The sequence below is a fragment of the Scyliorhinus torazame genome, chromosome 18 (genome assembly GCF_047496885.1).
Source record: "Scyliorhinus torazame isolate Kashiwa2021f chromosome 18, sScyTor2.1, whole genome shotgun sequence".
NCBI classification, from domain to species: Eukaryota; Metazoa; Chordata; class Chondrichthyes; order Carcharhiniformes; family Scyliorhinidae; genus Scyliorhinus; species Scyliorhinus torazame.
The window spans coordinates 125,328,218-125,335,131 of record NC_092724.1 but is presented as its reverse complement, the minus strand read 5'-3'; positions in this window follow the sequence as shown (position 1 = coordinate 125,335,131).

The following is a 6,914-nucleotide window of genomic DNA, read 5'->3' as shown; positions in this document are numbered from 1 at the left end:
TCCCTACCTAACAACAGTGAGGATAACTTTACTGCACAGGTTGCAGCAGTTCAAGAACACGGTTTGTAGTGATCTGCATACCTGTGTATATATACAAGGGGTCAATGTAAATGCAATACAACTAATCAATCACTAGAGGGAGCACGGGAGATGTATAAATACAGACAAACAGGAAGTCAAGGACTCTTCACAGGAACGGCAGCTGGTGAGCAGGACACAGACAGGCAGCTCAGATGTAACATAGTATAAGCACTGAAGAGAGAACAAACTCAAAATAAAGCATCTACTTTAACTGTAAGACTATGAGCTTTATTCAGACACAAGGAATAACACATGGTACCAGGAGACTTCAAAACGCTTACTAGAAGATTACACAAGATGCAGGCAAAGAAAGATCGAAATGACAAGAAAACACATACCGGCCATTCGACGTGGGAAGACTTCGCTGATATAATGAAATTTGTTGGAACTCCACCGCAGCTGAAAACAACCAGTAATTTAAGTCATAGCTGGAAACGTTTTAAACAAATGTTCGAAATATATATCATAGCTTATGATTTGAAAGCAGCCTCAGAAGAAATGAAAATAGCAGTGCTCCTCACAGGACATGAAGCTAGAGAAATATTTAACGGATTTAAATACTTGAAAGGTGAAGACAACACCAAATTAAGAAGTAATACTGAAAAAAATTGAAGAGTACTGTAACACCAGTAACAATGCTGCTTTAAGACATTCAATTCTTGGAGACCAAATTGCACAGGGATTGAGTGATGCAAAACCCAACCAATCATTACCAGAACAGAAAGGGTTGACGCTGGAAATTGTGAGTGATAAGTGCAGATCGCAAGAAAAAGATAACTTTAAGTGCTTACCAAGAAAAAACGGCGATACGAGTCTGAAGAAGTTAAAATGGTGTCTGAGCACATTTTAAACTGCCCGGGAACAAAAGATGCAAATCTGGGTCTGCTCATGCGCAGGAAACCACAGCCGCGTATGCGCAGTTGAAATCAGCCATTTTACACAAAGACCATTCTGCGCATGCACAAGCCACGCATGCGCAGTTAAAAAAAGACGTTTTGGGCACTGATCGTTGGACAAAAAGAACGCACAGTTCGAAAATAGATCTGCGCTTGCGCAAGTCGCGCATGCGCAGTTTACAAAAACGCACACAGTAAAAGAAACTCGATTCCTACGGTTCCTACGCTTTACATCACGAGCGTCATGACGTCAGAAGACTCAGACCATGCCCACTTAAAGGGGAAATGCCCAAAAATCACAAACAAGATTTAAACACCAAATTCAACCTCAAAAGGCACAACATTGCCTGAACTTCTACCAGCAGTTGAAAATAACTTTTGCAGCACCCTGTAACAAGCAGTTTGCACGACCCAAAGTGAAGAGTACAATGAAAAATCCAAAACCAAAGAAGATGATTTGTTCATTTAACGTGAAGAGAACGATAACAACTCCGAAACAAAAAGAGATGAATTGTTTATCGAAAAATACTACTCAGACATGGTTGAGTTATTCGGATATGCTAATCATAGAATCAGCAACATGGTTGCAAAGCTCAACACCACTCTACTCATGGTAGATGAATCCAATACCATGATGCAATGGCAGATCGTCGATACATTGGATGACAGCAACCTGTCAAATACCCAAGAAGAACACAACGCCACACAGTAAGTACTGAGCGACTCCGTTGAGAGAGCACAGATCGACTCCACAGAGAGAACACTGCACGACTCCACAGAGAGAGCGATGAAAGACTCCACAGAGTGAGCGACGCAAGCCTCCACAGAGAGCTCATTCACAGACTCCAAAATGGAAGCAATTAAACACTCCATAGCGAACACCATGCATGATCAAGACCATGAAGGTCTACCCACCGTATCTGAGCAACCGCAAGCAGACAATGCAAGTCTACCCACTGTATGCGAAAACAGTGACAATGTGATCACAATCGACATACAGGATGTGCAAGCTCACAGCGAGACTGACAGATCTCAGCTCGTCTGTACAGAAGCACTCAATAATCAGAGTAGGGCTACTCATGAGTCCAGAGAGACCACGTCAATTGAAACTTCATCCACTCTAAACGACTCAAAAGAAAATGAAATCTTGAAGATTTTGACTCCAGAAGAGGAGCACCAAGGAAGCAAAGAGGAATCAAATCCACCACAGATGACTGATGTCACCAAGATCAATGCAACATCAGATCATTCTCACAATCCTCAAGAAGAAACGCTCAATGAAACAGCAGCTACCACAGAGGACACTGACACCAATAACTTGGAGAATTACTCAAATTATCCACACAGAGCAGTCATTGAGTGCAACAAGAATAATAAAAACCACAAGAAGCACCACAGAAACAAGAACAACAACAGCAACAACAAAAACAACAAGCATAACAATAACAACAACAAAAACTACAAGCACAACTCCAAGAACAACAACAAGCATAACAAAGACAACAACAGCAACAAGAACGACAATAACAAGCATGACAAAAACAACAAGAACAACAACGAAAACAACAAAGACAGAAACAACAACTATGAAACAACAACCTGTACAACATGGTACAACTATGTACATGAAGGACAATGCAACATTACACTCAAAAACAATGACAAGAGTACAAACATACCATGGCATGACAACGAATCTCACAAATTCACATTTTCTCCAGAACAAATGAGCACACCAGCTTTCAAGGCAGATGACACACTAAATCGATATATCAGTCAACATCAGTGGTTCGACCATTCGAACACCTCGTGATGATTTGTTGGTTACTTAAAATACAAGAACACTGATGACATTCACAAAGAAGTTACAATATCAATATCACCACGTCAACAACAGAAAAAAAACCCTCAACCGAACAAATTCATAAAGTTTGGACTCATTAATGTTTTTATTAAGATTGGACTAATAAATATTAATTGGCTTTGTATAATAACCAATATCATCGCCACTTGTACAGATATACATATCATAAGTAATCTAACTGTTTTGTACAATTTTCTTTAACACTGTCCAGAAAATGTGTAAAAGAAAAAAGGGGGGGATGTAGTGATCTGCATATCTGTATATATATATACACAAGGGGTCAATATAAATGCAATACAACTAAGCAATCACTAGAGGGCGCATGGGAGATGTAAAAATACAGGCAAACAGGAAGTCAGGGACTCTTCACAGAAATGGCAGCTGGTGAGCAGGACACAGACAGGCAGCTCAGATGTAACATAGTTTAAGCGCTGGAGAGAGAACACACTCAAAATAAAGCATCTACTTCAACTGTAAGACTACGAGCTTTATTCAGACACAAGGAATAACACACTGTTCACTACCATTTTCGTAATAAAGAATGGGCAATAAATACTGGCCTTGTGATGCTCACACCCTTGATTGAGTAAATTAACAATAAAACTTGAGTGAAATATTTGAGTATTCACTTGAAATAAGACAGAATTAGATTTTTATCGAGATTAGTAGCAGTATTGATGTGTGGTCAATAGTGGTAATGCCTTCTTTAGTCAGGGTATTTGGAAGATGTGTCTTATTATTTCATATAGCAAGTGAGTGTGCTGTCTTGTGAGTTAAGATATTTCCATTTCCAAATAAGTTTCATGTTTCATGCTCTACCCCTACTTGTTCCATGGAGACACCCCTTGTGTACGATACAGTAGACAACAAACAGGCTGACTTGTTTTGTAGCCCTGTTCCAATTTGTCAAGCAAGACATCAAGATGCCAGTGCCCTGTTTCAAGCCTCTGGTAGCATTGTGCATCTGATAACACTCTATCGCATTTTCCTTTGGGTGTGCAGCCACCATAGCAATGGAATGTGCTACTTCTTCAGCAGTCATTTATCCAATCTTCCTGACTCATGAAATAATGATGGCATAAGATAAATGAGACATGGCAACAGCAAGTATCCAATATTATTCTATACCTGTAGGCACAGACCAGAATGGAAAAGAGTTCATTGATATCATTGTGGCGCACAAAGACTCCGTGAGACGAATAGAGTGAAGTCGATGAGGCTTTATTAAGCGTGTCTGTTCCCCAGCAGCCCGATAGTAAACTGGCCTGCGGGGGAAGGCACCGGCTTCTTATACTTCGCCTTCAGGGCGGAGTATGAGGTCAACGGCCAACCAGGACCCGGGATCTGTCAGCCAATGACATTAGGGCTTCCAGTCCCACATGACCCCCAATACATACTACCACATTCACCCCTTGTCAAAAATGAACCTGGCGGGGTGATGCTTCGTATGGTGGTAAGGGTTTACAGGGCTGGTCCTGGGAGGATAGAACAGTTACATGGTAGTACAGTATTGGACAGTATCGTCCTGTTACAACTATTTACAGAGGGTATAGGAAAAACAAAGTGTTCATTGGACAGTCCATCTTTGTTTTACATCGACGCCACGAGTCGGTCGGGCGGTCTGGTCGTCCGTGTCGATCGCCTCGGCCCCGGCGGTGGTGGTGGTGCTTGTACCAGCGTTGTCGCTTCCGGGAGCCGCGCGGTTTCAGCTGTCGGTGCAAAGGGGAGGGGGACTGATCCTCCTGGGAAGGGGGCGGTCGCGGGGTGCGGCGGTGGCAGGAAGGGGGGCGGTTGGGTTGATGGTGTCGGGGGGGTGTGCGTGGTGCCGGTGGGCGCCAGATCCCGCAGGGAGACCGTGTCCTGTCGGCCGTCGGGGTACTCCACGTAGGCGTACTGGGGGTTTGCGTGGAGGTGGTGAACCCTGTCGACCAACGGGTCCGCCTTATGTGCCCGCACATGCTTTCGGAGCAGGATGGGTCCTGGGGCCACCAGCCAGGTCGGCAGCGACGTTCCAGAGGAGGACCTCCTAGGGAAGACAAGGAGACGCTCGTGAGGCATTTGATTAGTGCTCGTACATAATAACGACCGGATGGAATGGAGAGCGTCCACTCTATTTGTCTCACGGAGTCTTTGTGCGCCACAATTTATTAAGCGTGTCTGTTCCCCAGCAGCCCGATAGTAAACTGGCCTGCGGGGGAAGGCACCGGCTTCTTATACTTCGCCTTCAGGGCGGAGTATGAGGTCAACGGCCAACCAGGACCCGGGATCTGTCAGCCACTGACATTAGGGCTTCCAGTCCCACATGACCCCCAATACATACTACCACAATCATGAAGTTGGCAACATAAAGTCAAGGCACCCTCACACAACACATGCACTATTAAAAATGGTCAGCTCATCAAGTTATGTGATAAAAATGGAGGGCCTTCTTTTGTTGCCTGTTTTCTTTGAGGAACCAGAACAATTACATAACCATGCAAAAACATTTAATACCTGCATGCCTGAACTGCCCATTTCAGGTTGAACGATTTGTCCAATATATCTCGCTTGGAAGAACTCAATTACGAAAGTCAGTTTCCCTGATAACTGACTGAGCAACCCTTGTCTTGTTTCCAACACTGGCTGCAAGACTGCATGGTTTTCTGATGGCTTTCTTGGGAAATTGTAGTCTTGTATATACATGGCTTTCCATATGTCAAATTATGTCTGGCCCAAAAGCATGTGTGGTAATCCAAAATGCTGCCCTAAAAGTGCCAATGCACTCAACTGGCATGTGTACTCTGATCCTTTTACTCTACAACTTGTTGATAAATAGAAAACACCGAACTAATAATCATTGTTCCAACATAAGTATCACACGCTGAAACATCCCTGGACAAGCACAGAGTGCAGAGAGGGTTCAGTTTTAACAAGCTGTCGGTCTGTATGTTTCTAGCAAATCACTACGGCCTCGATTTAACCACCGCGTTGCACCGGGTGCAAATCTGGGCATACAGGTAAAATATTGGGAAAGGCCAAAATTGAGATTCGCACCGGGCGCGAATCAGCTTGCCATTTAATGGGCCCAGTCTCAATGGCGAGTTCCGGATCTCACCCAAATATGGAGAGCATATCACCCCTATTTGTATCAATTTCCACCATTAGTGAGACTGAAGTCAAAATTAATGTCCTCCTGGGAATTAACCAGCTCCCCAGCGAGAAATCACACGGGTGGCATTTAGTTCTCCTTTTCAAAAACGTGAAGCCTGCACAATAGCTGCTGAGGGGACCTGAGGAGGTGAGTAGCCATTCGCATTATCGGCCATGCAGCTCAAGGGCAATGGAGCTGCTGCCCCAGTGCTGGAGGGAGGGGGTGGCGGGCAGAGTTGGACTTGGTCAGGGGCCCGAAGCTTTCCAGGTCACGGGTTGCCCCTGAGCCAGGGAAGTGGGGTGAGGTGAGGAGCTCTTCATCCGTGAGGGCTTCAAGCCATCTTTAAATATTGTAGAGAACCCATAACAGGGGCAACAGCAGCTGCTGCCTGTCTGTCCTATTAAACAGGACAAAAAAAATGTTCCTGGTTATATGCTGAAGGTCACTACAACATCTTTGATTGTGAGCAGCCTTTAGCTTCACAGGTGAAGGATATTGCTAATAAGGAGTTGTGAGAGCATTTCACAGCTGCAGGTTGTGTTTGCTGCTTGATCCTGCTGGTGGCTGCAAATGCCTGGAGGATACAGTTGCTGTTTCCTTCCTTTTCTGTAGTTGGAAAGTAGGACAATTTTTGAAAAAGATTCCTGGGACTTGCAACACCAGGCTAAGGGGGAAGCATGAGTCCAGAAGGCAATCCGGTTTGAAGCAAGAAGGTGCTGCGGGATGTAGCGTGCAACATTGATCGAAATGGGCCACCTGATGACCTGCTGTTGAAGAAATGCTTCCACAGATTGCTGATGCTTTTGCTGCTGGTGTGGTGAGTGCTGCGTGTAACTGGTACACTACGGGGGGTTAAGTCAGGGATGTTCAATGGCACCTTGAGTGCTAGTGGAATATGTGGATATGAGGATTTGGTTCCAGTCAGATTGGGCCATGTGGGAGG